A 13,619-nucleotide genomic window follows, 5' to 3' on the forward strand; every position below is an offset into this window, starting at 1 on the left:
TGTTGGGACTTCATGGATTCCCAGATCTCAACACTGCTTGCACTCTTCCATGATGCTTAATTTTTGTTCTTAGACTAGAAAATTCTTTCCTCAGGCTGCTCAATCTGTAGCTGACCCTCCTTAGTAAAATTTTCACTTTAGTCATTGCACTTTTCAACTTTAAAATTTCAATTTGGTTCTTTCTCGTACTTTGTGTCCCTTTTTGATCTTCTCCATTTGGTGAGCCATCATTTCCATACTTTCATTCTTCATAGATGGTTGCCTTTAGTTCTTGAACACATTTTGAATAAATGATTTAAAGTCATTGTCTATCAAGGATAACGCCTGGACTTCCTTAGGGACAGTCTTTATTGAATATCCCCCCACCCCATATATCCACCATACTTTCTTATTTACTTACAATATTTTTTGTTGCTGTTGCTGAAAGCTAGACATTGAAATGATGTAATGTGCTATCTATGGAAATCAAACTCTGCGCCCTGCTCAGGATTGGTTGGCCTTGCTATTTTCTGTGGTTACTGGTTCGTCATTGACATCTATGACTTGATTCTGCAAAGTCTTATTCTTTACCGGGTGTTGCTGTTGAAGTCTCTGCTCAGCTTGCTAAGCAGGCAGTGAAGGACTGAGGAGAGAATTTCTTAAGCACCGGAAAGCAGTGAGTCCCCATCTTTGCTGAGTGGCTCCCCCTGGGGCACTGCCTCAATGCTCAGTTTACAAATCCATCTTAGCCTTCAGTCCCTGCTGTGCGGTGCCTCAGGTTAATTACAGAGGCTCTGCTACAGAACTGAGTCAGCTGAGGACAGAATTCTCCGTCTGAGGACAAAGAGAAAAAAGAAGGAAGAAGCCTCGTGGCTGAGACTTGGGGCCTTCTCGGGTCTTTCCTGGGCGGAGCCCCAAACAGGAACACGTGAATGACCTCCTAGAGGGCTAAGAATATGTCACAGCTTTTCAGAAGCCCCGTGGACATTTCACTTCCTACCTTCTCCTTTTAAGTTTTCTGACTTGAGTGCTCTTTGCCCCGATTTTTATCTGCCGTCCTGGGAAGCTGCAATGCGAAACAATTGTCTGATTATTTTAGACAAGGTCCCTGAGGAAAAGGCTGCTCACAATGGGAGAGCTCTCAGTGAAATCAAATAAAGGCCGCCTTGTGCTGGGGTCTTCCAGGAAGCCGCCAGCCAAATCAGATAAGGGCGGTTCTCTGGGAACCCAGCTCTGCTCCTTCTTCTCCAGGCGCTGTCGGAAGCCTGGCCCCCAGGAGTGCAGACCCATGACTGTCAAGGTTACTGCTGCAGGGCTGGGGAGGGGCAGTGGTCAGCAGGGTAAATTAAGTCACACCAAGGCTCACTTTGCACCCCAAGGTGCAGCCGTTCTTCTGGAATTAACGCTGCACGACTCTGGTAAATCTCCAGAGTTCAGACGCACTTGGTTCTGACCGTTTCCCCAACGTTCCCGGGCTCCCACGGAGGAGACGGCGTTTGAACGTTTTCCCCCACCTTCGCTGCTGGCATCACCTCGACCCACAGTCTCACGGAGCAGAGGGACTTGAGGAGAACCTTGGGAGAAAGACAGAATTTAAAGCAGCCTGGGTGATGGGGCAGGGAGGAGGGCCACTGCCTGCAGGAAGGGGAAGTCCCGGGGCATTTAGGATCCCAGCAAGCTTCCTGTCAAAAAAGCCGAGACACCACCAGATACAACATCAAATACTACCCCCCAAAAAAATTCCCATTTCACCTGGATCCCGGCTCGGGGTACCCCCTTTCTACACGGCAGGACACCTGGCTGAAGACTTCACTGGGCATTGGTGGCGATTGGCCAGGAGGCCCAAGCCAGCCGAGGGTCCACAGCCCTTGCTGCGGGCCTGCTACGGGGCTGGGCGTTGGGCCGGGCGTGGGGGATTCCCAGGTGCAGGTGCAGGTGGAGATGGAGACCTTTCAGCCCGAGGGCAAGGCAGGGGTCAGCGTGGGGAGCATCTCCCAGGGGGCCTCCCCTGAGCCCTGTGCTGCCCCACCTGGTGCCGCAAAGCTGGAGCAAAACCCTGAGGAGTCCCAGGACGTCAAAGCGCAGCAGACAGGACTCGATCGCTTGCCAAGCTCCGGAAGCAGAAGAGGTGCACTCTGGGATCCACCCGGGCGAGCGGGGCTCAGCCTGGGGGCTCTCTTTGGAAAGGTGATCAGCCAGACAACCCTCTGCTGATTGGAGGCCCTGCAGCTCCGCTTCAGGAACCTGTGTAAGCTGCGGCCTCTGGGGCAGAAGTGGGTGGAAGAAGCTGACGGCAACAAGAACCTTGGGAGGTTTGCAGGGCAGAGACGCTGGTGCAGGCCTGGAAGAGAAAGCAGACGAGTCTGGAGAACCGAGTGACGGGCGACGTGGAGAGCGTGTTCCCGCCGTGCCAGGAACCACGCCGCAGCAGATCAGCCGCGTCGCCCAGCAGCTGGGGCTCACAGAGGAACCGGTCCCAGTGCGCTTCTGTGGCGGGCGTCAGAAGGGCCAACAAGCAAGCGGTAACTCTCCCAGAGAGAGGACTTTGAGGCTGCCCGGCCTCCCACCTCAAGGGCCCTGTGTCTTTTCCTCTGGTACCAGGGCCCCATTTCGGTACCCCAGGCTACGGCAGCCCCGCTTTCCATATGCTGTGCTCCCCAGCCCCCTTCCTGGGCGGGGGGAAGCCTTCCGCTCTGTGCCTGCCCCCACTCTGGGCTCCCCCATGCATTCAGAATGAACTGCCTGCCCGTCCCAGGAACAGGGGGCAGAGGTCAGGGGAGACCAGGGAAACGGAGCTTGGAGTCTGCGCGGGGCTGTGGGGATCCAGTTCTTCATTCACTGAGACAGGAACTGGAAACACAAAGTGGGGTGAGGAGTTTTGGGGGAGCTGGAGGGAGGGAAGGCACAGTTCAATCATGCTCTTGATTCTAACCCTCACATTAAGAAGCCTGAGACACAATGGATAAGATTTAAAAAAAAAAAAAATCCAAAGCCTGCAAGTCTCTGAGCCAGGCCTGGCGAGGCAGCGCAGTAAGGAGAGAACCCTCTTTCTCTAGAATTGCACTAAAACGCTTAAATGGAGGCTCTGACACCGCCCCGTGGCTCAGAGACCGCCGCGGCCAGCTGTCCGGTCATAGTGACAAGCCACCGCCTCTGCGGAGGTTGCGGGACACGTGTGTTCCTCCTGCAGCTGCCAACCACTTACGGACAGAGCACAAGACACAGGACATTATGATCTACCATTTCTCACTGACCGAGCACAGACACCGCCCCTCTGTTGGGGGCTCCACCTCCTGGATAAGGAGATGGCGTCACAGGTGGGTTCCATGAGCAGTGGGGGCAGAGTCAGACCGGGGCGCAGACAGCCTGGAGGAGAGACACATGTGTGGCTTCCCCGTGGTCCCTCATCTGAGCTTTAAGGAACAAAGGGTCTTGATAAAAGTTGATGAAGGGGGGCTGGCGCTGTGGTGCAATGGGTTAAAGCCCTGGCCTGCGGCACCAGCATCCCATATGGGCACTGGTTCTAGTCCTGGCTGCTCCACTTCTCACCCAGCTCTCTGCTATGGCCTAAGAAAGGAGTGGAGGATGCCCCAAGTCCTTGGGCCCCGGCACCCGCGTGGGAGACCCGAAGAACTTCCTGACTCCTGGCTTCAGATCAGCTCAGCTCTGGCTATTGCTGACATTTGAGGAGTGAACCAGTGGATGGAAGACCTCTCTCTCTCTCTGGTTCTATCTCTCTCAAATAAATCAAAATGTATCTTTTAAAAAATAAAAAATAGGCTGGCACCATGGCTCACTTGCGGCACCGGCACCCCGGGTTCTAGTCCCAGCCGGGGCGCCGGATTCTGTCCCGGTTGTCCCTCTTCCAGGTCAGCTCTCTGCTGTGGCCAGGGAGTGCAGTGGAGGATGGCCCAAGTCCTTGGGCCCTGCACCCACATGGGAGACCAGGAGAAGCACCTGGCTCCTGGCTTCGCATCAGCGCGGTAGGCTGGCCACAGCGGCCATTGGAGGTGAACCAACGGAAAAGGAAGACCTTTCTCTCTGTGTCTCTCTGTCACTGCCCATTCTGCCTGTCAAAAATAAATAAATAAATAAATAAATAAATAAATAAATAAAAGCTGAGGAAGGGAGGCGTAGTGCGCTCATTTTCTAAGGCTGCCAACACAAAACGCTGGGGGCCTTAGGCAACTGAAGTCCATGTTCTCACAGCCACGGGTGGGCAGGTGTGGCTTCCGTGAGGTCTCCCACCTTGGCTTGCATCTCCCGGTGTCTTCCCCGGCCGCTGCTCTGCGCACGTGCAGCCCTGGTGTCCCTTCCTCCCCCGCAGGGACCGCAGCACCACAGGACTAAGGCTGCACCCTCGGGACCTCTGTCTCCCTTTTTTTTTTTTTTTTTTTGACAGGCAGAGTGGACAGTGAGAGAGAGAGACAGAGAGAAAGGTCTTCCTTTGCCGTTGGTTCACCCCCAATGGCCGCTGCGGCCGGCGCGCTGCAGCCGGCGCACCACGCTGATCCGATGGCTCTGTCACCAAATACGGTCACATTGGGGCTAGGACTTCAATGTAAGAGCAGGAGGGGACACGATTCAGTCCATAGCAGGTGAGGTTTCCGCTGAGGTCTGGACGCGGCGGCAGTGCTGGTCAGACGTGCCCGAGTTGGTGTGCCCGGATGTCCGTCTCTGCATGTCCTGCCGGCGTTTCTGCCCCCAGTCATCTCAGTTACCGGTTTCACTTGTCTGAAATAAAAGAATGCATGGGGTTGTTTTTATTTGTTTCTTTAAAAGTACATCTAACGAAACCAAAGAAAGCCTAAAAGAAATTTAAAAAAAAATCACTGGGTACCATACAGATGGCTAAATTCTACAGTGTTTAAAAGATACTGAAGTATTCCACTTCACAGGTAAACTTGTTACTGGGAAGCAGCAGCCCGGACAAAACTACATTTCCCAGGACCCCTTGCATCTGATGGGACCATGTGACTCATTCAGGCCAATCAAATGTGAGGGAAAGAAAAGTCTGACAAGCTTCCAGCCAAAGATGATTAGGGCATAGCTCTTAATCCACCCCCTGAATGGAGGGGATTCTACGGCTGCAGAGGAGCCCGGATCCCTGCGTACCAGTCCTGGACTTACTACGCACAAAAACTCACGTGCAGTGAGTCACTGAGTTGTCGGAGACTTTTTACAGCTACCTAATACTGTCCCCATAACCATGAAGTTATTCTAATCTTTTTTATATATTCTCCTCTAGTTCTTATCAGCATGCACTTATTTTTACAGAGCTGTCATCTCGGTGTGCAGACCTCTTGTTCATTTTTCAGCACAGAGACACATTGAGGCATTTTCCATGTCTATTGCCATCTTCACAATCCTCACTTCCGGTGACTGGGTGCTGCCTCCCTGCACCAACGCAAACCTGTCCCTGGTTGCTGCACATCTGGATGCTTCCAACTACTTTGATGTTTTTGTGGGAAAAAAAATCCCAGGACTACGCTCTGACTAGTGGAGTAGTCCATTATCCAATGACTTTGCCACCAGACAGAGAGCTCCGAGGATGCTCCCACATCCCCTTCAGGACTCTGGGGGTCTGGAACTGGCTCATCCACGCACCAGCTGCCCGCCAGCTCCTGGTCAGGCGCGGAGCTCTCAGGCCACCTCCCTGGAATCCCTACGGAGTCACCTGGGATTGAGAACCCCCTTCCCGCCCCTCCCTGCTCCCCACCCCGGATCTTCTCCTCTGTTGCCAGAATTCTGCTCCAGCCAGTTCCATCCCGGGGGACCCAGAGGATCCCACCACAGTCCCTGGCTCACCCAAACACAAATGCACACTTCCCATCTAGCCTTGAAGCCGGACACACCATCCTACAACTTGCCAAGTGGCCGTACCCGTCACTGGGGTAGCAGGGGACAGGGGACAAACTGTGCTTCTGATCTGAGGACACTTCAGCAAAGGGACTCTATAAATGTGTGGAGTAACGAGCCCACACAGAATCCACGGTCAGAAGCTGACAAGGCCTTCTCCCTCTTAGCTCTCAACGACCTGATCACTCCCTCCAAGCTCGCCTCCAGGGTCTTCTCGGGAAGCTTTCCTAACCCTACCTGCTCCTCGGCATCTGGCTCCTAGAGGGCAGAGGCCACGCTGCCCAGAGACTCTGCTTCCCGGCACTGTGCAGGGGCCTAGGCAGCCCCAAGGACATGAAGAGGGAGAGGAGGGAGAGGGAAAACCAGGGCAACACCCAGAGACTTCGCTGCAGTTTCTCGCTCTCTACTGCAATGCAAGCAGTTGTTAAAGTCACCTTCATTTGTCCCTAAAAGTACAGCTTACGGCACTTGTTGGGAAACCAAACTTGGGCACCTTCAAAGTGTTTAACGTGCAACTACTGGACTAGAAATGTGCATTTAACAACCGAGAAATCTAGTCAGACTTTTTATCAATTGAAAGGAGCTTCTAACCCAACCTCTCACCACGAGACAGTCTTGTGAAAAGAATAGATGTTGAGATCAGTCAAGGAAATCTGTTCAGCCAAAAGAGAAAAAGGCAGAAACGTGTCTTTCAAACCCATCTATGAACATACACAGATGCTTAGCCTAAGAAGAGGGAGGGAGCCCTCTGTGTAATAATTGGATGATTATATATTTATAACAGCTTTGAAAACCCACTGTGAGGACAAGGAGGTCTTACGATTTCTATTTGTAAAATATTACTTTGCTTGAAGTAGCAACTAATTAAATGGCTTATATTTATTTAAATGGTTTATATTTATTAAGAAGAAAAGTTAATGACTTTATTACGTGAAAATGTTATAAAGTGTCTAGCACTGGGCAAGGAAAAATACAGAAATAATTATCCGAGATCCAGATAAGAAGCCCACATCTCATGTCGGAGAACCTGGCTTGGAACCCCAGCTCTGGCTCCTGGCTGCAGCTTCCTGACCAGACCCTGTGAGGCAGCAGTGCTGGCCCGAGGGATTGGGTTCCTGCCGCCCATCTGGGAGACCTGGGGTGAGGTCCCTGCTCCTGGCTCTGGCCTGAGCCCAGTCCCACCTGTTGCAGGCATTTGGGGAGTGAGCCAGTAGATGGATCTCTCCGTCTCTCTGCCCCTCAAAACATGAAAAATAAAAAATAAAAAGTAATTATCCAGCAAGATACACTCCGGAGATGGGAAAGAAGTGTAGACGTCAGGGAAAGGGGACCCAGTAAAAAATAAAAAGGAAGTAAGTTCAGTGATACGCCCTCCCAGGGTAACCACACCGTGGCGGAGAAGTGGCGGGGAAAGGTCACCCTGTAAGTACCGGACGCAAGAACTCAATCAGTATCGTCTACCAAATCCACCTGGCAGGACTTCCGCCATTATCACAGAGCCGGTGAGCGCACAGAGGCAGAGGGAAAATCCCACCCTTTTTTAAGATTTACTTATTTATTCAAAAGGCAGAGTTACAGAGAGGCAGAGGCAGAGAGAGAGAGAGAGAGAGAGAGAGAGAGAGAGAGAGAGAGAGGTCTTCCATCCTCTGGTTCACTCCCCAGATGGCTGGAATGGCCAGAGCTGCGCCGATCCAAAGCCAGGAGCCAGGCGCTTCTTCCAGGTCTCCTACATGGGTGCAGGGGCCCAAGGACTTGGGCCATTTTCTACTGCTTTCCAGGCCAGAGCAGAGAGCTGGATGGGAAGTAGAGCAGCCTAGACAGTATGGGATGCCTGCACTGCAGGAGGCGGCCCCACCTGCTATGCCACAGCCACCACAGCCGGCCCTGGAAAATCCCAGGTTTGGGAATGAAAGGCCTGGAGTTCCAGAAGGGACCAGCCCTCTACACCCAACCTTGGCCTTCTCGCTTTGTCTCTAAACAGGACAGCATGGAGCGGATGCTCCTGCATTCCTGCAAGTCAGCAGAGAGTTTTATGTATATTTGAAATCCCAACAGTTTCCCATAAAATGGTGGTTCCCATTTTATGCCTTTGAGTTTCAAAATAAGCTTTTGAAAGTCAATGCCTGGGCCAGCGTTGGACAGCCAACCTGGCTTTCGATTTGCAAGCACCCAGAGCTTGAGAGAGAGAAGGGGCTTTGGGGGTTTCCCCTGGCTTGGCTGGCCCATTGGAACTGCAACCTGGGGCTAGGGCGTGGGCCGCAGCAGAGGGCCCCATCCCAGCAATGGCAAAGGCTCGGGAAATGGGGAATGGGGAGCTGGGACTCACATCTCTGCCCAGCCCCCACGGCGGCATCTAAGATGTCCCCAGTGGATTTGGGGACCCAAAATTGAGAACTCCAAGTTGTTCTCCAGTGAAACTCTGAAAGAAGCTTGAGGCCAGCACCGCAGCTCACTAGGCTAATCCTCCGCCTGCGGCGCCGGCACACCAGGTTCTAGTCCTAGTTGGGGCACCGGATTCTGTCCCGGTTGCCCCTCTTCCAGGCCAGCTCTCTGCTGTGGCCCGGGAGTGCAGTGGAGGATGGCCCAAGTGCTTGGGCCCTGCACCCCGTGGGAGACCAGGAGGAAGCACCTGGCTCCTGGCTTCTAATCGGTGCAGCACGCAGGCTGTGGAGGCCATTTTGGGGGAGACCAGGATAAGCACCTGGCTCCTGCCTTTGGATCAGCGCGATACGCCGGCCGCAGTGGCCATTGGAGGGTGAACCAACGGCAAAAGGAAGACCTTTCTTTCTGTCTCTCTCTCACACTGTCCACTCTGCCTGTCAAAAAAAGAAAGAAAAAAAAAGAAAGAAACGAAGCAGCTCCCTGTGTGCACAGTCAGCACCTTTGCAGATCCAAGCCCAAAATGAGCAAATGCGCCCGTGACACGAGAACTCGGTGGGTTTGGTGATTTGCCATACAAACGGTGATGACGATGACGACGATGAAGAATGGCCAAAACAGAGCCATCTATCCCGTGGATGTTCATTGTCCACTGTGTGACAGACCCTGTGGAAGGTGCTGGGGATGCTGCCCTCCACGGCTTCCAGTTCCACCTGGGACCCAGAGCCAGCTGGTGATGCTAAGGGGGAGATAAGACAGGGCGTGGGGGGACCTCCAGCGAAGACGACATCCCAGGGAAGAGCCCGAGGAGGGGAGCAGCCACACAGCTGTAAGGGACAGTAGGTACCAGGTGTCAGGAGCCCCCTCCAGGTGTGCGAGGGGCAGCCGGGGGCTGCAGTAGAGCAGGAGGTGGCAGGGGCCAGCCACGGAGGGCCTGGACCATACTGAAGATGGGCTCCTGGCTCTGCGGGAGCTGCAGGCACTCAGGGTTCTGAGCATGGCCTTTGGGGAGTGGAGGGTGGCGGGAGAGTGATGGGGCCACCTTCCCAGACAGTGGCCTTTCGAGGGGCAGGAGAGTGTAGAGCCGTGCCCTTCTTGGGAACACAGTGGGTTTTCATTGTGATGATCATATTGGTCTCACAGATTTATCACATTCGGGGGACAGAGGACACCCAGTGTGGCATCACCATGAGGAGAAAAAGGGCCACCATCATTTGTCCATTCTGTAGCTCAGGACACACACAAGCAAGGGAAAGATCTGCCCATGGTCATAACGTGGACCCATCGGGGAGAGAGCGCCAGACCCAGGCCCTGCAGAGCTCACGTGGCAGGTGCCATTCCCGAGGGTGGGCGGGGCTGCAGAGGGAGGCGGGGCTCCCCACGGTGCCAGGGCCAGGTGTGCAGCAGCCCAGGACAGACAGCTGTCACCTCTCTCTCTGTGCTCCGGGCAGGAATGAATCCAGCCAGCCTCAACTGGGGAGAAATTTTTTCAAAAGTGGCCTTGAAGGGCTCTGCGGTGACCCCGATGCTAGGCAACAAGGATGTAGCCGCGAAGGGGCAGCTTCGGCAGCGGTGGGAGGCATTCTGTCGCCAGGACTCAAGGTCTTCAACGCCAGCGGGGAGCCCCGGGCCGTCGCCTGCCTGCCCACCTGCCCATGATGGGAGGCCGCCAGCTCCGCACCCTGGACCCTGCGCCCCAGGTCCCGGATGCGAGGAGGACGCGTCTCGGAATCACGTTAGCATCTGCGCGGCAGCTCGGAGCCGAGTTGCGGGCCTGGACCTGTCTGTGACTGTGGCCTTCCCACTGCTCCGCCTCCACCCTGCCCTCATGGAGACAGGCACAGGGGCCCACGCGTGGCCACCACCCCATCGCCCTGTCTGCCTCTCCCAAGGCCGATGAGCATGAGATGGTCCTTATTGTGTTTTATTTTTTCTCTGCAGACCACGTCACTGTGTTGCCTCCTGAAGCTCACGTGGGTCCCCACCTGGTTCTCCCGGGGCGGCTCTGCCCTCAGCCGACTAAGGTATCAGCTGAAGCAAAGGAAGTCCTCCTTTCCCGGATGGCCCAAGTGCCTGGGCCCTGCACCTGCATGGGAGACCAGGAGAAGCACCTGGCTCCTGGCTCCTGGCTTCGGATCAGCGTGATGCACCGGCCACAGCGGCCATTGGAGGGTGAACCAACGGCAAAGGAAGACCTTTCTCTCTGTCTCTCTCTCTCTCACTGTCCACTCTGCCTGTCAAAAAATAAAAATAAAAAAATAAATAAAAGAGACAGAGGTCCCGAGGGTGCAGCCTTGGTCCTGTGGTGCTGCGGTCCCTGCAGGGGAGGAAGGGACACCAGGGCTGCGCGTGCGCAGAGCAGCAGTCGGCGATCGGCACCTCCACCTCCCGTCCTCTGAAAGTCACAACAGCCACTCTCCACGCCGGCTCCCGGCCGCCAGCCCGTGCTCCTCGCCTGCAATGCCCCTTTCACCTGCAGGCCCTGCACCGCGAGGGCTGCCAGGAGGTGGAGACGCAGGTCAGGCTCTGATCCAGTCTTCTCCCAGGAAGTCGCGCCCTCGCTAGAGCGTTCTGGGCTGTGGCTGTGGCTGGGCCCTGCGCTGCCATGAGCCATGCTTCTCTGCTGAGTCAGAGGAAATCAGGTTAATTGCCCCGAATTATTTTTGCCCACAAGCTATGTCTGTTTGAAATAGCCAAGCAATGAGGAGTAAAACTGGAGGAGTTCACTAACTTCTCTCACCGAGGCCTGCAGCCAGCTACCTGTGCTTTGCCAGCCTTGGTCTCTGTCTGCGAAACTGCAAGTGAGAGACCCCAGACACCTCCTCCTGGCTGTGCCCCCTGCTCAGCTGCAGACCAAATCTCTGTCCTTGGAAATGAAACTCGGGCTTGGGCCACGCTCAGAACCACTGAACACACACACACATCCTGGATCAGTGCACAACTTCTGTTGGCGCTTTTGTTAATGAGAAGACTAAAACCACCAAAGAACACAAATTTTCTCCCTATAATCCTGCGTGGTCAAATCACCAGCTTAAGAAAACTATAGAAGTGCCAGTGTTGTAGCATAGCGAGTTAAGTTGTGCCTGCAACGCTGGCATCCCATATGGGCGCCGGTTCAAGTCCTGGCTGCTCCATTTCCAATCCAGCTCTCTGCTAATGTGCCTGGGAAAGCAGTGGAAAATGGCCCAAGTCCCTGGGCCTCTGTCCCCATGTGGGAGACCTGGATGAAGCTCCTGGCTCCTGGCTTCAGCCTGACTCAGCCCCAGCCACTGCATCCTGTCTCTCCTTCTCTCTCTATAACTCTGCCTTTCAAATAAAATAAATAAATCTTAGGAAAAAAAAAACTATATGCAGAGCAAATTAATTGTGATGGTTTGTTTTAAATTATTTAAATAGCTAACATTTTCACAAAGATCAACATTTTTCCCAGGTAACCAGGAGGGAAGTCTCTGTCTGCCCTCCATCCCCTAGAATCTCTGCTTTGAAACTCTTATTTTTTGTGTGTGAGTCATAAAGAAAAAAGAAAGACAGACAGACAGAACTCGCACTTTGTAGCCCACCTCCCAAATGCGGAGCAGAGCTGGGTCTGCAACTGGGTACCGCAATACAGGACGGAAAATCCCACCTGCATCTTACCCTCTGGACCGCACTCCCACTCTTGTCAGGAGATTCCTTATGATTAATATGTAAGCGGCACAGAGGGACGCAGAGCGGACAAATAGAGCGCTCCCATCTGCCAGTCCACTCTCCAAACACCTGCAGCAATTCCAGCTGGGGCCAGAGCTGGGAGACTGGACTTCGATCCAAGCCCCCCACAGGAGTGGTGGGGACCCGACACCACGGCCTGCAGAATCTCCCCTAACAGGAAGTCGGAGCTAGGAACAGGCATCTCTGTCGTGGGAGGCAGCGTCTTAACCAACGTCTTTTTTTTTTTCTTTTTTTCTTTTTTTTTTAAGGCAGAGCTAGACAGTGAGAGAGAGACAGAGAGAAAGGTCTTCCTTCCGTTGGTTCACCCCCCAGATGGCCGCTACAGCTGGCGCGCTGCACCAATCCAAAGCCAGGAGCCAGGTGCTTCCTCCTGGTCTCCCATGGGGTGCAGGGCCCAAGCACTTGGGCCATCCTCCACTGCACTCCCGGGCCACAGCAGAGAGCTGGACTGGAAGAGGAGCAACCAGGACAGAACCGGTGCCCCAACCGGGACTAGAACCCGGGGTGCCAGCGCTGCAGGCGGAGGATTAGCCTAGTGAGCCACAGCACCAGCCTTAACCCACGTCTTAACCTCAAGTCCAGATGCCTGCCCCTGTCTAACACTGTTCTCATATTCTTCTCAGCGTCTTTATGTAGATGATGCAATTATGAATACAGATTCTTCTATTATCCCTGCCCACACCTTTCCATAAAAAGCACTATATCTGTGCATGGTTCCTTGCATGGTGACGTGTATCTTTCCTACATACCGGACTCCCTCCTGTTCCCCTGGGACCCATCACACGGATGCATCATCCCCTTCCCCAGCCTCGTGGATGGACTTGGACTGCCGCTGGCCTTTGTGACGACAATGCTGCAGAGAATAACCCGGCACATACATCACCTTGCAAGTTTAGGACAAATTCCCGGAACCGGAATTCAACCTTCCCAGTCGTGACAGATGTCACCCAGGGCCTCCCAGAGGGCTGCCCGATCGGCACACCCAGGCCCGTCTGTGGGAAGTGGAGCTTCCCCAGGCGAATATCATCTCCTCCTGCAGGCGAGGGGAAAGCGAAGCCTCCGTCCCTTCTCACGAGTGAAGCTAAGCGCGTCTTCGATGTTTAAAGAAGTTTGCTTTTCCTTTTCTGTAAACTCTGTTCATAACCTCCGCCTGTTTTCCCAGTGACTTCCTGTTCTTCTTCTTAGTCTGTCAAGGTATTAGGAAGGCTCGTGAGGGACCTGTGATTTATCTGCGCAGGTTTCACTCTCCCTACATCTCGGCACGCTGGGAGCTGCTCCTCGGGTTCTGTCGGGTCCTTCCCGCTGAGCACCCCGCCATTTGTCTTTTGTCTTTTTGTTAAGTTTTTATTATTTTTATTATTATTATTATTATTTTGACAAGCAGAATTAGACAGTGAGAGAGAGACAGGGACAGAGAGAAAGGTCTTCCTTTTTCCGTTGGTTCACCCCCCCAAATGGCCACCATGGCTGGCGTACCACACTGATCCAAAGGCAGGAGCCAGGTGCTTCTCCTGGTCTCCCATGGGGTACAGGGCCCAAGCACTTGGGCCATCCTCCACTGCCCTCCCTGGCCACAGCAGAGAGCTGGACTGGAAGAGGAGCAACCAGGACAGAATCCGGCGCCCCAACCGGGACTAGAACCCGGTGTGCCGGTGCCGCAAGGCGGAGGATTAGCCTAGTGAGCCATGGCGCTG

General features: G+C 54.1%; 1 pseudogene; it reads left to right on the plus strand.

Moving 5' to 3' along the window:
• Positions 1–1,920: 1,920 nt before the first annotated feature.
• The window catches only part of LOC100341903 (POU domain, class 5, transcription factor 1 pseudogene), a 36,513-nt pseudogene continuing 24,814 nt past the window's right edge, over positions 1,921–13,619 (plus strand).

This window comes from Oryctolagus cuniculus, chromosome 15, assembly GCF_051225735.1.
Source record: "Oryctolagus cuniculus isolate XC-2025 breed Fujian yellow rabbit chromosome 15, ASM5122573v1, whole genome shotgun sequence".
Taxonomy (NCBI): Eukaryota; Metazoa; Chordata; class Mammalia; order Lagomorpha; family Leporidae; genus Oryctolagus; species Oryctolagus cuniculus.